At 37.1% G+C, this 17,709-nt stretch overlaps 2 long non-coding RNA genes and 1 pseudogene across 2 annotated transcripts; 1 reads left to right on the plus strand and 2 right to left on the minus strand.

Moving 5' to 3' along the window:
• Positions 1–957: 957 nt before the first annotated feature.
• On the minus strand, positions 958–1,646 carry LOC139192846 (uncharacterized). Its single transcript, XR_011577317.1, has 3 exons — positions 1,600–1,646; positions 1,292–1,377; positions 958–1,169 (listed from the first exon to the last, which is right to left on the minus strand). It is a non-coding gene; the product is annotated as an uncharacterized lncRNA (long non-coding RNA).
• Positions 1,647–2,183: 537 nt separating this feature from the next.
• Positions 2,184–5,220, plus strand: LOC103416671 (small heat shock protein, chloroplastic-like; annotated as a pseudogene).
• A 923-nt stretch (positions 5,221–6,143) lies between these two features.
• On the minus strand, positions 6,144–7,736 carry LOC139192883 (uncharacterized). Its single transcript, XR_011577409.1, has 3 exons — positions 7,519–7,736; positions 7,061–7,150; positions 6,144–6,891 (listed from the first exon to the last, which is right to left on the minus strand). It is a non-coding gene; the product is annotated as an uncharacterized lncRNA (long non-coding RNA).
• Positions 7,737–17,709: the final 9,973 nt, after the last annotated feature.

Raw genomic sequence — 17,709 nt, forward strand, 5'->3', positions numbered from 1 at the left:
AAACCAAATTTAACAGCTAAAATATTCATAGCACTTAATGCGATTATATAGCATTGAAGTCACATCCTAAAATTTGAGCCAACTCTTTTTTTTCTTTTTGACAAAATTAAAATAATATTCTTTCATTTGTATTTTTTTTTTATAATTTCGTTTGGGAGTTGGGACCATCTATTCCATGGAGCGCAACACTTTGTCCATCTCTTGCTATAAGCATATATTTATTGTATAAACTTCATAACCTCAAAAGTTTATTTTCTTAATTATTATTAAAATCACCGCTACAAATGTAAATCAAACCATATATCACTTAATCACTTATATGTATCAAACAAATAAAAAATATTGGTACCATGTAAACAATTCATTTATGTGATACATATAAATAACTAAACGATTTTTAGTTTGGTTGGTTTTTCCTAAATATGACTTTAAATGATGATTACGAAAATAAATGATTATGATCATGAAATTTGTCCAATGAAAACACGCTAATCGCAAAGGGCGAACCCTTCCATGCAATGGATGCAAGTATATATTTTCCTTTCATGTATATGTTGGTTTATAATAATCATGTTATCTGTATTACATTTACTAATCACTTCTCAAAATAGAAATGTACGCATTTATATACGTGAGACTTAATAACATGTATTAGAGAAGTGGTCAACAATGTGATCAACAAATGTAGTCCAATTAACAACATTAATCACAAACAAATTATAATCTAATTAGTAATTATGGAGGTGGGTGTTGTGTTCATCTGATGCTTCATCCATAAATAACTAAGCAATTTTTTTGTGGGAAATTTGCAAACACTTTTCTTTTAACAAACTAAAGAAATTTGATTATATCTTTTCAGAATGAGGTTCCCGCGAGTAGTGTAAAACTAGAAATCGATGCCCGCGCGTTGCTGCGGGATTAAAAATTGTATGGAAGATTGTGTAAACATATGAAAGATTGTAAGAAGATTAATACTATTTACATTCAAAAGAATCTAAATAGATCTTAATCTGCTAATCCCTATAATAATTGGGATTACTAATATAGTGTCAAGAAATGATTGGACAGAAGAATATGGGTAAACATGTGACAGAAGACAGACTTACAATAATTCAGCCTTCAATCTTAAGGTCCTTCGGATCGGAGAGCTGAATCTTAATGCATTCTTTCTGCAATTTTCCATAAATACGAATAAAAATTTAAAATCCAAGTCTAAAAATTAACCGATATCCCAACTTTGTAATAAATTGTGATGACAAAATCAACAAAATAGAATGAAAACATGCCTTACAAATTTAAGGCATACTTGAATCTTGATCTAAAGTCGGTGGTGAGTCAATTGGTTGTCACCAACTCTAAATGAGAATTCATCAGAACCTAGAAATTTAAATAAAGAATTTTACAAAATCAATATTTACTAAAACCCAATTATTTTGTTTATCATGTATTATGGCTTGCCAAAGACTGAATAAAAAAAATGCACAATAAAGAGTCAAAACTCAAAGTCAAAAATCCATCTTCAAAGTACTATTAAATGCCAGCATTTACCCAATTATAAGAAATTGAATTGTTAAAATTTAAATACCATTATCAATTCACCTTCCTTAATCTTTTATAAAGTTTCCTCGCACCCTTCTTTAACTGCTGCATAATAAATAAATAAATAAATAAATAAATAAAACACATATTACTCTTTAAATACTAAAATTGAAGATCTTAAATTCATAAATTATCCAAGACTTAATAAGCTCATCAAAATGGAAGAGCCTTGATTTTCCATCTTTCTTCCGTTCTAGGAAGAAGAACACGTGTATAGCAGTAAGAAAATCCAACGAAAAGGCACACGGATGAGGACGCGTGTGCAGTGTGCACAGAGAAAGAAGAAAGCAGAAAAACAAAGGAAGAAGGCGGAGCAATGAGGGACACGTAGGCAAATGAGGGTAAAATTGCCTTTTTACTGTGAAAAAGCACAAAAAATGCCACAGAAAGAAGCATTTGAAGGGCGTTTTCGTCCACACACTGTTCGTGAACAGTAACCCATCTCACATGATGAACAGTGAGGGGAACTGGGCTTTAGTATATATAGATTTCAAAAAATGTAAATGCCGAAATGCCAATTGACCAAAACGACGTCGTGCGAATTTGCAACCGAGTATCTCAGATTTTTCCCTATCCAGGTGAGGTTTCTCCTTTCAAGAGCTCTCCAGAACTGTCAGTGCCAGGTTCTGAAACTCTCGTCTTCTTCCTTCGTTTCTTCTTCCAGAAAGGTCTACACTTTCCTTTAAATATAGGACAACCCAGTCCGTTTCTCCTCAAATTCCATTGTCCTTCACTTTCTGTCTCGATTTTCTTGTCTACCAAACAGTGCCCTACAACTCCATTAATTTCTGGTGCCAACAACTGACAACTTCACTCGACCAATAAACAAAAGCCCAACATTTGAGAGATACAAAAATGTCTCAGGCTATAGCAAATTTCAGCCTCTTTTCTCCCAATGTCATCTGCAAAAACCAAAAATGTGCGATACCAGTTTTTTCCAAACCAATTCATGGCGGTGGACGTTTTAGCTACGGTAAGAACAGAATCAAGGCCATGGCAGGCGATGCACGAGACAACCTCGACCACTTGCAGAGGACCGTCAAGCTCCAACAACAACAACAACAACAACAAGCCCAGCCTAGAAAGAGAGCTGCCCCAGCGCCACCCATCGGTAAATTCGAGTTCCCCCCTCAAACTTTTAAGCTTCTTGGACTTGCTTGAGATGCGTAGTAAGTACTTCTGTTCGTAAGTGCTTATGCTAGTAGTGTTTACATTGGAAACAGTCACTCAGACATGCCCTAGGTTTGAATAGTTTAATTGAATAACAAATTGATATTTGGCAGGGTTGTGGGATCGGTTTCCAACGGCGAGGACGGTGCAGCAGATGATGGAAACAATGGAGAGGATGATGGAGGACCCATTGGCCTACTCTGGCGGGTACACGCCGCCATTGCCAAGAGAGGCAGGAGTGTAGGGCGGGGGACGGACGCCATGGGAGATCAAAGAAGGGGAGAGTGATTACAAGATGAGATTCGACATGCCGGGGATGACGAAAGAGGACGTGAAGGTGTGGGTGGAGGATAAAATGCTGGTTGTGAAGGCTGAGAAGGCGGCCAAGAAGACGGAGAATGGGGTGGTGGTGGAAGAAAATGATAGAATTAAAAGCACACCACAAAGTAGCACACAAATGTCCTATTGATTTTCTTTATTAACACTAAGATTTGTCAATTCTAGCATATGAAAATAAGGGTCTTTCCAGCAGAAGATTGTTTTATCTAACTACTTAAAATGTCACAAAAACAGGTTGCTGTCCCTACTGACCAGCCACCGAAAAATAATTATTAGATTGACTTACACTAATCTAAAGTCTACGAAATTTTATAAGCAAACACTAGACACACAGAGCTACACTTTTACAAATTTTTGGGATTTTTGGATTAGGTTTGATATTTAAATTAAATCAAACAAAAACAGGATAGAAACATATTTTAAGTAGTTCACATATTAAGAAAAACGAGTTAGGGGAATTGTTATCCACCACCAGATAATCATGCAAACATGTTATGTTTTATTCAAATTCCTTTTATTTCCGGATGAAGATGCTTAAGTTGGCTCAATGTTAGAACTCAACCTATTACTCTTTCTTACATAGTATGTTAAGAGAATGGCATTTTCAACTTAACTTCTAGAATGGCGTGTTCATAGATTTAACAAGTAGGAATCATTAAGAATGAAAAGAGTTTGAGTCATCACAAGACATCGTAAGTACTGGCGTTGTCTTACTTATCCTAAAAATTGGTTCACATGTTAATCGCAGTTAACAAGTACTACTTTAGAACATATGTAGGTCCTCATTCTACAAGGGCAGGCACACACATATTCATAGCATTAGAATCCTATATATGCTTACTACGTATGCACCCATAGAAAACAAATAAAGAATTCATCAATGAGACAAGTAGTGAACTAATTTTCATCCATTCATAAAAGTAATTCAAACGAAATGTCATAACAAACTTGCAATCATATTTGGGGCTTCAAAACAGCCCCTAACTACTAAAACTTTAGTTACACACAATCCTTAAGTTAAAACAAAAGATAGACATGAGTTTGAGAAGATAGAACCGAAAGAAATCGACCGAGGCCTCCTCCCCCCTTTTCTTCCTTCCCCAATGCTGGTTTTAAACCAATTCTTGCTGCATCATTTTCTTCCCCTTAACTCACCCACTAATAACCATTTAGTGATGACAATAAGTGAGAGGAAATTGTAAAACAATTGTAACTCTTTAGGTAGCCTTTATGCCAATTACTCCCTCTTAATTCTCATTTTTAATTCAATTTCCTCTGATATTTGAATAGGTGTTAGCTGACTTGTTCTTGGCTGCATTAGTTTTGGCTGCTAGATTTATTGGATTTATTGCTTTCATTGCAATTACAAACTGCCCAGTCTCTTGTGAACCTTTCAGTGTTAAAACGGTCATAACTTTTTCTACGAAAATGATATTAACAATCTGCGAAATGCTCCAGAAAATAGACATCCGTAGCTTTCCAAGCATATAAGGCTCATTCTCTAATTCATTTTGAGCTGTTCGCAACTTGCTTCCAAAGTCAGCTGATCTGCACAGACAGTTTTGACGAATTTGTTACTAAAAATCCTACTTGTGCTATTTTTCTTTTATTTGCTTGACAAATCCCACAAAACACAAAAACAAAGTAAATAGCTCAAAAATATAAGGAACTAACTAAGAAAAGAGAAGTGAATTTGATGTAAAATATATATAAATATGAGCTTATCAGAAAACGGGGAGGTGTGGTCTGCCAAGAGCTATGGGAGGTGCAGCAGTAGGATTGCGTTGCCGGAGAATATTCAGTTTGAGGAGATCAAGGCTGAGGTTAAAGATGGGGTCTTGTATATTACTATTCCGTAGGCTTCCGTTACTTCCAAGATTTTGGACATCAATGTTAGTTGAGTTGAGTGATGGCCATTTTCTTTGTTCAATCTTAATTTTGGTTTCTGAGTTTTGGGGTTGTATTTAGAGAATTTTATGATCATCTTTTTAAACTCAGTTTGATGTTCTTGTTTTTGTAATGGGTGATGCTAAAAATTTTGTGAGCTATGCTATTATAACTGAATTAAATACTTATTTTAGAATGATGATCCTCTTTAGGTTCTCTTTGTGAGGATCTCAGAGATCTTCTAATCACATTTGTTCATTGTATATCGTACGGTCATAAATTATTATAATTTTTTTATTTAAAACTAAATATAAACAATATTTGACGAATACGATATTGGAGGATTTTCAGAATTCTCACAAAGAAAATCCCCTCGTTTCTTATTTTATATTGATAACACATCACATCAGTTATTTGTTATTTTCAAGTTATTTTTGTAGAATAGTTCTAAGCTGTGTAAGTTCCATAAACCATAAACTCGTTCAACAATTTGGGCCTCTGCAATGGAAGATGAGCCAGTCAGGATTTTTGGCTTCAGTTGGCTAATATTTGGGCCACGCAACCGTAAACTTGTTTGGTCCGTGAGTAGTTACATGAGCCGTAGAGCCTGTCCCTTCAAAAGCAGATATCTTTAGATTAGGGCTTGTGAGGAACACATGACCAAACCCTCACAAAAATCTTGTACCCCATTCGTCCATGACTGTGACGTTCAAGTAGAAGTGCAGAGCGTAAATAAGTTCCCTTCAAATTTAGTAAATTCATAATTTGAAGTAATTTATCTAGATGTGAGATGATACTTCACATTCTCATACGTCTTTTTATGTGTAAAAGGTACTTAAGCTAAATAAATAAACAATATTAAAGTACATTAACTGTTGAGCTTCAAACATGTGTCAATCCTTACTATCTTAACATATTAAAGCTCACTTAGAATTTTGACACAAAAAAGAAGAAAGAAAGTGTTACTAGCAGCATAGCCCAGATTTTAAAAAACATCTACGCTTAATAATGGATTCCTTCGTTAGATTTTGATAGGACTCTGAAGCCCAGATTTCAAAATCTGAGGATCGTACACTCAATAATGGCCACGCTAATATAAAAAACAGTATCAGTTCTCAAAAAAAAAAAAAAAAAAAAAAAAAACAGTATCTCGTAAAGTGTTATTAGCAGCAATTATTAGATGGTACAGTATTACCACCTGGCACTGACAGCTGGTAGTACCCACCAATAAATGCATGACATGTGGCAAGTTAATTATTAAATAAAAATTAATGGCTGGATTTTACAAGAACCTAACGCCGTTAGGTCTCTGCCAAAAAACTGATGTCTGCCTCTTCTCCTTCCCCACGCCTTCTCCTCCTTTTCCGCCGCAATTGATTCCTCGTATCTCACCTCCTCCTTTTTCGCCAAAACCAAAAGCTTTTCTATTTGATCTCAAAAACTGCCTCTTTTCTGGTTTAGCAAGCTCGTGATTGTGTTGAGAAAAAAATTGAGCAACTTTCAACGTACCATCCGTTTGTACTGCAAATCGAATTCTAGCTTTGCATCATGTTCTTGTCTCTAGTTTATAAGAATTGCTTGCTTCTGACGGGTCACCATCTACCTTAAAACCTTCTTTTGAACAAAGATAACAAACTTGTCTTAGTTGATTCTTTCTATTATATCTCTTTTGTCCCTTACGAACACTGAATCCAAATGTCGTAGCATAGTTGTTGTAGAGATCATAAGCTTCCTTTTCATTTAGTACAACTTTTCCCACGAAAATGTCATCGAAATTCTCCGTTCGATTCACAATGACTGGATCTTCTTCTCTATTATTTTCTTCATCACTTTCTATATCAATGATTGGATCTTCTTTCTGATTATTTTCTTCATCACTATCGGTATCAATGAATACTGTACAAGAAAAATTTGTACGTGAATGAAAAATTTGTACGTAATTGAACGGTTAAATAATGGATGCAAAAATAACAGACATATGATAGCAGTCGAATAACAAGTTAAAAATGAAAAGAGAAATTGCTAAAAAGACAAACCAAATAGGCTGATAGGTTAAATATTTTACCAGTATCCATATTCTTCCTTGGTGAAGCTTTGCTTTTTTGTGAATGGTGCGGAGCCTACTTTTTTAGAATGGTCCCAGAATTTAAACAAGCTGGAATCGAAAAGGGTAAAACAAAATTCAAGCAAGAAATTGCAGTAAGATTCAAGCAAAAAATTCCAAATTGTAGTAAGATTCAAGCAACAATTTCTTGAAAATCATTGAAGGAGTCTGTTCCTTCTCTCCTTTGCATGTATACGTTATCTCTTGTCCTACTTTTCTTTATGATCAATACAAACACATACTAGCTTATCAAATTCAACACCAAATGACATATAACACTGCCTGGGTTTTACATCACTGCCTGCAGTTGCAGGTTTAAGAAGAAAATAATAACAGAAACACATATTTTTGGTTTTCGCAGTCAGATTCAAGCAAAAAATACCAAATTGCAGTAAGATTCAAGCAAAAATTTCCAGTACCTGTAGCATGAGATTTCTGGGTTTTGATTCAAGTAAATAGGGATGAGGTTCTTTTTTTTTTTTTTTTTTTGAACGTTGCAGAGCTTTCCTTTTCTTGAGAAATGACGGATTCGATTGGGAGCGCAACAAAAGCTTTTGGTTTTGGTGAAAAACCAAAAGGTGGGATACGAGGAATCAGTTTTGGCGGAAAAGGAGGAGAGGCAGACAGTCACAGCAGTTTTTTGGCAGAGACCTAACGGTGTTAGGATCTTGTAAAACCCAGCCATTAATTTTTATTTAATAATTAACTTGCCACATGTCATGCATTTATTGGTGGGTACTACTAGCTGTCAGTGCCAGGTGGTAATACTGTACCATCTAATAATTCTCATAGCCATCAGGCCCATTACTTTGCGCTAGTCTTGGTTTCCGAGTCCCAGCAGCTGCGGGAGAAAATTTTCGGCTGCGGAGATGAAAGTGCGATTGAAAAGCCTTGTGGTCGGAAATCACTCTTCTTTGTACAATTTTTTTTAAATAAATAATATCGTTTGTTTTGATAGTTGTTTATTAAAAAAAAAAATTCATGAAAAGCTTATTCTTACAACTGTTTAAAACTACTTGCCTAAGAGTGATTCTTTACTACAGTGGTAGAAAGGTGTTAAATTCTTACACGATGTGAGTTTAAATCTTATCAGTAGTTAATATAACAAAATCTATAATTTGACAACAAAAAAAAACTACTTGACCAAGAAAATTTTTATTGGAAATATGCAAAAAAAAAAAAAAAAAAACCCTATAATTTCTCCCTCCAGTGCATGTAATCCTCTTCTTTATCGTGTTTTTTTTTTCACCTCCTACTTTTGTTGTTTTAATTTAGAGGTGTATGATTTCCAGCTCTTCCTCATGAGCCTTAACCCTGATTTGGTATTGAAGTACTTTTAAAAAAAAGTTGGGTGCTTTTTTATGTTTGTTAAAAATTCAACTTTAGCTTTTTTTTTTACAGTTTTGGGTGAAAAAAAATCAAAAACACAAAGATGCAAAACTCAGCTTTGAAAAACCAACTTTTTTTGCTTGCCCAACTTCTGCACAAACCGATTTCGCAAGAGGAGCTGAGGCCTTTAATGAAATTTTCCAATACCCAAAATGGCCTTTAGCAATTAAATAAATTATACATTATACCCGTCGACTTCATCGTCGACCCCGCCACGTCTTTCTCCCGTCCTCTTTGACTCTGAGCTTCTTCGGATTTCTGGGACAGAAGAGGCGGAAGGTTCGTTTGATTTATGGGTTTTGTTGAAATTCGTGGCCTCTTCGTCGGATTTTTGGGCTTTGTCAAAATCTGGGTTGCACAAAGAATGCTAGATTTGCACCCTTCTGATTGACACCCAAAATCTCAACGGGAAAGCCACAACGCCTTCGCCGTTAACACTGACGGGAAGTCCTGAAATCGGAGTTCATCCATCTTCCGCAAATCGGTTGATGCGACCCAGAGGGAGTGAGCGGCGGAAGATAGAAGATACACAGGTTCAACAAAAATAAAATAGGGACAAGATAAAGAAGAAACGACTCTTAGAGAAAATAATATAATAAAAAAATTATAATTATCTTAATAAAAAAAGGTAAAAGTACATTCTTCGAAGCTCACAAGTGTTTATAAATAGTTTATATCAATCTTATAAATGTCATAATAAAGAAAAGATAAAAAATTTATTATATAATATTTAACATCATATATTTTTTAGTTATTTTACACAGTCGAAGCGGTTTTACATAAAAATTTACCAAACACTTTAACACTGCTTCTTTTTGCTAAAAGCACTTTTACAAAAAAGTTTACCAAACACTTTACTACTTTATTTCACAACTGTTTGTTCTCGCAGCACAGCAGAAGTAGTTTTTTTTCAAAGCACAACAATACCAAACAAGACCTTAGTGGAGCATTCTACTATCATCTTCATCTCTTAATTCCTCCACCTAGGCTACGCTCTCATGAGAGAGTTTCTTTGTTTTTCTTTCTTACATTTTGCATCATTTTCATGTGGCCTAATTGTGTAACTTTGCAATCGTATAATATGTCATTTTTGTTAAGAAAATACGATAAATATTAATGAAGAAGAGTAGGCAATTTGGCGCGTGCACACACACACACGAAGTTTTGTGATTACACTAGAAGTAGATGTAGGGCTAGACGAGCTAAACTACACATCGTTCTGTAATACATAATTGTGCAATTCTGTCAAAGTAGTGCTATTCTTACTATTTTTTACTTCTCACACACTCTTGTTAATTTTTGTTTATTGATATTCTTCAATTCCTTCAATTTGGTGACCAAAAATTAAAGAATGTGTGAAGGTTAAAATGAGTGTTTGGATACCACCACCCTTCTATAATTGTACGATTGTAATTATATACTTGTATAATTGTGTAACTATGTAATTACGGAATTGTTTTTACTTTTAGATGTAATTATATACTTGTATAATTGTGTAACTATGTAATTACGGAATTGTTTTTAACATTTAGATTGGAGGTGGTCTCATGTGTTTTATGGTACATGGATAAGACGCGGAAGACAATTGCATTGCGAGAAGAATTTGATATGTCATTGCAAATTTAAATATATATATAATATATACAGGTAAAATAAAATCGTAATTGGGGCCTCGTTCAGTGGCACCACTGCACACCCTTAAGGCTAGCTTTGCACATGACCAAATTCTCACAAAACACTTGTCCCCCATGAGTCCACAACTTTTTTTTTTTTGGGTCGAAAATGAGTTCATGACTATTACTTCAAGTAGAAGTAGAACTTGCAAAAATAAGAGCTTGTATAAAAGTGCTTTTAAAATTGAAAGAGTTTTTGGACTTAATCTAGGATATTATCTACACTAAGAGCATATGCAATGAGGGTTTTATCCTTCATGAGGCTACTACATTTCAAGCATTAGCGAGAAATTTCATCCCCAATGAGCAGGAAAATGGGGCTAAATCCACCACTGGGGCTAGCAACTTCCTTTCTTTGGTAGCATAAAATTGGGCTACATCTAGCCCCAAAAAACAGTGGGTCCCACAAAAAAATAGCAACTCATTGAGCAAAATTCTATCACTTTCCCTTCACTTGCAAATACACTTATACTCTCATTTTATTCTTTTTTTTTAATTCTTTTTTCTTACTTATTTTTCTTGCAATTTGGCTAATTAATGATTGTTTTAAATTCCTTAAGAATTAAAATTTCAATTTGATTTAACATTCATGGGCATTGGTAGGTGAAATTTTCAAATAATATTTTTCAAAATTGTATGATACTAATTTACCAATTGGTGCTAGGTAAATTGTTGTGTTGTATGTGAAAATCAATTATTTCAGAAGGCGAAGTGGAGGTTTGTTTCTTTCAATGGATGAGATTGAGATAAGAGAATCTAATTTAACAAACTATGTTGATGCACAAAATCAGTAAGGACTTTGGTACAACAGAAAGTGTTAAGTTTGTGACCTTCGCTAGATTGCTCCGGCCACTAATGTGGATAAATAAGTAAATGGATAAGGATAGGGAAGCAAACACAAGATGTACGTGGTTCACCTAGATTGGCTACGTCTACGGAGTAGAGGAGTTCTCATTAATTGTGAAAGGTTTACACAAGTACATAGGTTCAAGCTCTCCTTTAGTGAGTACTAGTGAATGATTTAGTACAAATGACATTAGGAAATATTGTGAGAGAATGATCTCTATTTATAGAAGAGAGTTTCTAGTTTCATTCTAACATTGATACGTGTCGTGTTGTGATTGGCTTTTGATGTTGACACGTGTCATGCTATGATTGGCTTCTGATGTAAACACGTGTCGCACTGTGATTGGCTTCCTGGTTGGAGGGAAACTCTTCTGGGTCTTTGACAGTATAACGTTGACCGGTGCTCAGTAGTTTCGGGATTGGTCAAGTATGGTACAAACAATGCTCATTTAAGTTCCTGAGTGAAGAAAGCTCCTCGGTTAGAGACTTGCAAGATCCAAGCCATTGAGTAATCACGAAACTTCTAAGTACCGAAGTGTGGTATCATTTTCACTTGCCTTATCTGTCTCATATGTAGATGTGGTATCTTTTCTGGAAGTACTTTTCCTCCATCCAAGGGTGGTATCTTTAATCGATGAAGATGCACAAGGTAATGTATCAATTTCACTTGAAGCTTACTTGTAGTTTCGGGCTTGGTCAAGTGTGATACAAAACCCTATAGTAGGAGTCCCCCAAGTCGCAGAGCTAAGAGATTTGCCGAAAGAGCTAACAGACAAGGTAAGCAATCAGACTTCCAAGCAAGCAACCTGGATCGGAGGTTCGACTTCGGCTTCCGGTTGATTGTTCTCATTCTCATTGTGTCGTAAACAGCAACAAGGATAAGGAGAAGCAAATGGAGAAGAGATGATATGAGATACTTTTGCTTTTGAAGAAGTAATTTTCCATAGGCTTATTCTTGAACTGGGCTGGAGGGTTTTCTGGTTTCCTCCAGAGTATAAGGCCGACTCAAGAATTTGAGGGTCAAAACAAGTCTATTAAATCTAGAGTACGTTCGACCCTGATGATATGAGATACTTTTGCTTTTGACAAAGTAGTGGATGTATCGGCACGTGTTCTGTTATGCTTGTCTCCACATGCTTCCTTGTATCCTTCTCACTTGCCCTATCTGTTCCTCAGGCAGATGTGGTATCGTCTTTGGAAGCATAAAATGTTGAAGATGAGTATTCGAGAGCAAAATCAGGCAAGGGGTTCTAGGCAGTCAATTCCTGACTGGAAGCTTGATTCCAAGTGCTGACTGATTGCTTTCTTTCTCATTGTCTTGCAGGTAAAAACAAGGCCAAAGGAAAAGATAGGGAAAAAACATGATATGGGATACTCTTGCTTTTAACCCTGATGATATGAGATACTCTTGCTCTGGTGTGGCTGGTTTGCATAGGTATTATTGGGGGGAAGAAAGCTGAGTATTTCGAGAGGCTTCGTTGGGAGTGCCCTCTCGGATGTGAAGAAAAGTTGAGCATTTTTTTTATTTGCAGGTTTGCCTGGCTATGGAGGATGGAGGTCGACATATATAGGAGTCTCCCTAACAACAAGTAGTAGTGCTATTCCTTTACCCTTCTTGGTCATAGCAATGTAGTGGGAGCTGCAAGCTTCACGTGTTTTAACTTTGTCAGAGCACTTTGAAAAAATGGTCTGTGGTATCTGGAAAGCTGATGTTGCGTGTGAAGATTATAGATAAGCTTTATCCAAGGAAATCTGGCTCTCAAAGTTCGGAGAGCGGTGCCTCTTTGGTTTTCGAACAAGCAATCATGTCGGGGATCTGGCTCTCGAGATTTAGAGAACTATGCCTCTTCGATTTTTGAGAAAGCAATCTTGTTGGGAGTCTGGCTCTTGAGATTCGGAAAGCGGTGCCTCTTCGATTTTTGAGCAAGTAATAAAGCTGGAAGTGTTTTCTCGAATGTGAATAAAGGTTGGGCATTTTTGCCAGTTTGCCTTGCCACGGAGCACAGATGTTGACACACATTGGGACTTTTTAGTTATCATGCAGAGGTGTTGTTCCTTTACCCTTGTGGGTAATAGTAGGGTAGATGGACCTTCAAAATTTATGTGTCTAAACTTTGTCAGAGATCTTTGGCAAAGTTATCTGTGGTACCCGAGGAGCTGATGTTGCGTGTGGAAAGTGGTGCCTCTTCGGAATCCGGAGAGTGGTGCCTTTTCGATTCTTGAACCAACGGCCCTGTTGCCTTTTCTTTTATAAGGGCACCAGTTGTGTGCAAAAAGTACATTCAGAGAGTTATTGCTTGTAGGAATTTTCCCCTTACTTTAGAGATTTATTGCACTTCATTTCTCCTTCATCATTTCTGAGAATGTCTGGCTCATCCGACCGTCGTTTTGACTTAAACTTTGGTGAAGAGGCAGCTATGCCTTCTCAAGACAACATATGGCGCCCATCTTTCTTATCCCCTACTGGTCATTTTACCGTTGGGGACTCTGTGATGAAGAATGATATGACAACTGCGGTGGTGGCTAGGAACCTTTTCACTCCCAAAGACAACAGACTACTTTCCAAACGGTCTGATGAGTTGGCTGTTAAGGATTCTCTGACTCTCAATGTTCAGTGTGCAGGTTCTGTGTCTAATATGGCACAATGCCTATTTGCTCGAACCCGCCAAGTTGAATCATTGGCGGCTAAAGTGATAAGTCTCAAACAGGAGATCAGAGGGCTTAAGTATGAGAATAAATAGTTGCACATGCTTGCACATGACTATGCTACAAACATGAAGAGGAAGCTTGACCAGTTGCAAGAATCTGATGGTCAGATTTTGCTTGATCATCAGAGGTTTTTGGGTTTGTTCCAAAGGCATTTATTGCATTCGTCTTCTGGGGCTGTATCGCGTAATGAAGCTCCAAATGATCAACCTTCGGTGCCTCCTCCTTCTAGGGTTCTGCCCAGTACTGAGGCTCCGAATGATCACCCTCCGGTGCCTACTCTTTCTGGGCTCTGCCGACTGTTGAGACTTCTCATGAGAAACCTTTGTGAAGGCTCCCTCTTGTTTGTTTATTTTGATTCATGTATATGTACATATTTGTAACTTATCGGAGATATCAATAAATAAGCTTTGCTTCATTTCAACGTGTTGTGTTAAATACACCAAGGCCTTCTTCACTAAGTTCTTTGAATTTTTTCTTTTGTTGAAACTTGTATGTTGAATCTTTGAGAGTGAAGCATGTATGTTGAGGTAGTGCTCCCTTAATTTCTCGAGTGAGGAAAACTTCTCGGTTAGAGACTTGAAAAATCCAAGTCACTGAGTGGTCGTGAGACTTCTGAGTATCAAGGTGCAGTAACATATGGTAGGAGTCCCCCAAGTCTCTGGTCGAGGGAGTTGACGAATGAGGCATTTCCTTTCTAAGTGGTAGCCCAAAACTCATTCTTCATATATATTTGTTATGAAAGTTGTTAGGCCTAAAGAAGAGAAGGCCTAAGCAATTTTATTTTATTTTTTTTCGAAAAGATGCAAGGAAAACTGGTGTAGTACGAGAAAGTGGATCGATAGTGTACTTCAATTCACCATTTGGTGATATCCCAGGTAAAATTTGGAGAAATAACGGCAGATATATACATCCTTGAAACGTACCATACTACTTCATTTCACTACGCCACGTGCCAATAGGTCTTCAAATCTTTCTCGATACTCAATTCTCTCTAACAGCGAGAAATTAACTCGTACTTCGATTCTACTGTTTACCTGTTGAAGTGATCGAAATGTTGGCTAGTTGAAGAGGTTTTGTTTACCTAGATAAGTGATAAGGTAAAAACAACCATGAGTTTACTGTCCTAATACAAAGCTTGCTCCTAAGTTTCTTCGGCTCAGGTAGTCATTGTTAATCGATCTATTAGTCGCGTCGCTAATTAACTCACATATGATATCTTGATATTGTTCGCTACCCTGAAACTGTGAACTGACATTCCGGCATAAGGGTATCACTCCCAGATACTAGTACATGTGTCCGGTATCAGAACTCATACCGCCTGAATACTGGTTGACAGTTCCTGGATATCAGACAGCATCGTCAATTAGTAGCGCCACCATAGGCTGATTACAGGTTAAAGCCCACTCGGGTAGATGGTTTCAGATGATTGGTATGGAACTGGTCATGTGAGGTGGTTTAATTAATTATAGGGAAAATACTTACTACTTCGGGGATTTCTACTGACCGTAGGTATAACAACTCGTACACTTGTACTTATGCTCGTCGAAATAATGAGTACATCAACAAAAGAAATTCAGGAAACTAGTATTAGTTGGAATGATATTTCTTCTAAAGATCTGGAATGATCACTAGTGTGTTTGAAGAGATTAGTGCTATCAGGGACCAAAAGTGGTTGTCCCCCAAATGTTCTTCCATCAAGTGCTACCACTTCAGCACTAGGTAGTCGCTCAAGACAATTCTCATAGAAATTCTAATAAATGGTACATTAACGGGTACTGCCAAGGAATCAACTATTTCTGGTTTCCTACCTCGAAGGGGTTTGTAATGATGATTGCATGGGTTAAAGAATCTGCAGACAATTACCAACATATTAGCCCTATTTCAGGGCCACAAACTTGTCTCCAAAATGGGATTTTTCTTGGCTGACGATTTCTTCATTTAAAGTCTAAAGGCGTCCACCAAAACGAGGTTCTAGAATGTCGATAAGTCATCTAAGTAAATTAAAACTTAGAAAAAATTAACAAATTTATCGTGCTAGACGAGGTGGCAAGATTTGACAATTAGGTTCAAGAACTGAGAATGTTTACATCACGTATGTGATGAATGTAATACTGCCCAAACTTATGCTCTAATACCAAATTGACACACCCCGACCCATAATGTCCACTTGGACTCCGAATCGAGCTGTGCTAGCCGACACCAGGAAGGTGACGAAGCCACAAGGTGTAGTGTAATGGAACATGTGAATAAATTTAAACCTAAAAGTGCCTAATTATAAGAGTGTGCTAGTAAGCAGGAATGAGCCCAATTCACACGTGATGTCAGAGCATAAGTAAAGTCCAGTAAAGGTAAAAAAGGAATTATACTGTTGGTAGTATTCCCACAACAACAGTTTGCCAGAAATCCTCGTCAATGTGAAGGCTCAGCCACTAAAATCTGGAGGGGCGAAAAACAAGGGTGAGTGGGCCTAAAATTAAAGTTTTGTAAAAACCTTTTCGAAAACATAATAACCCCTCGTCGTAAAACAAATATAATTTCCAAAATATACATACTATGTATAGTAAGAAGGTACTTACTGTAACCTGCAATATCTCAAGATTCAATATGGCATAATATTTCGTAAGTAAACGCATGACGTCCGTAATCAACATAATCTCGCATAAGCAAACATCTCAGATCGAGTGCTCATCGACATGTGCTGACACACGAGTTCATACAGAGGTATTTTGACATGAACAAGACTAGGTGTAACAATGATATACGCTATAGTACTACAATCACGTGAAGACTGGCGTTATACGCAACACAGACGAGTCCTAATTTCCTATAGCAATCTAGGATAGGACTGGCACCTACAATGGATCCAAAGTGAGCGTACGGTGCGATGTGCACATACACTTGAAATACTAGCCCTGGTTCGGGCGAGTACCAACACCGGTGTAGCAAATGATGAGCAGATAACATAAACATAGACATGCCACAGTGATTCGATAACTCTAGTCAACATCACATTATTCATAGCCATAAATTTAGCTAAAGCATCCCGTACGATTTATAACGACTTGCTAATTCTCATCGTTACGTCATTTACCATAAACTTTAATTTAATTACGGCAGTCGTAAAGAAAGTTCATTATTAGATGTATATATGGAAACTAAACATATATATATATAAGAAAAGACCCACTCATAAATCATGTCGTCGAGCCAAACCCGCCTCGCGAGAATCGAAGATCCTTACGATGCGTGTCACTTAGAAATGAGGCCATTCATGTAAATATATAACATATTAATGTAGTCATACGATTTCATATAAAGTATGGTTAATAAAGGAACTATTTTAAAACGACGGAATTTCATAAAATAGATGGCGGAATCGGGTGTGGCACGTTAACAAACCTAAGGAGAGACCTTGGGTTCCTCCACGCACCGCCACAAGATGGCTGCACCAGCAACCACGTGCGCCTCATGCGCCGCGAGTACAACAGTACTCGCCTCCCTCGTGATTTCCTGCAATTTTGCAGGTTTTCCCCCCGATTTTTAGGGCTAATTTCTAGCTCAAAACCTAACCATTTTTAGTGTTCTACCTATGTAAGTGAAGCTTGTAATGAGGAGAGTACGGTCATACCATAATGGGGACAAATCGTGGTCTAGGCCAGTCGAAAAAACGTCTTGAAAGTGGCCAGATGGCCACAATTTTGCTTTTCCAGAAAACTAGGGAAGGTCTCCCATTCGTTCCTACATTCTCCAAACCCTACCTAAACAAGTGCAAAACCCTAAGATCTTCCACAAACATTGAAAAGGAAGGGAAAAAGAGTGTTCATGAGGCCTACCTTGGTTGGAATCGACGAGAACTCGTTGGAGATCATCATGAACGGTGGCATGGCCATTGCATAATGCGAGTTTCAGTTTGATGGTGTTGATCCCGGGTTAGTAGTCGTGACAGGTTTGAGTTCATGGTGGTGTGCTTGTCGGAATGGAAAGGATGATGGT

The sequence above is a fragment of the Malus domestica genome, chromosome 16 (assembly GCF_042453785.1).
Source record: "Malus domestica chromosome 16, GDT2T_hap1".
Taxonomy (NCBI): domain Eukaryota; kingdom Viridiplantae; phylum Streptophyta; class Magnoliopsida; order Rosales; family Rosaceae; genus Malus; species Malus domestica.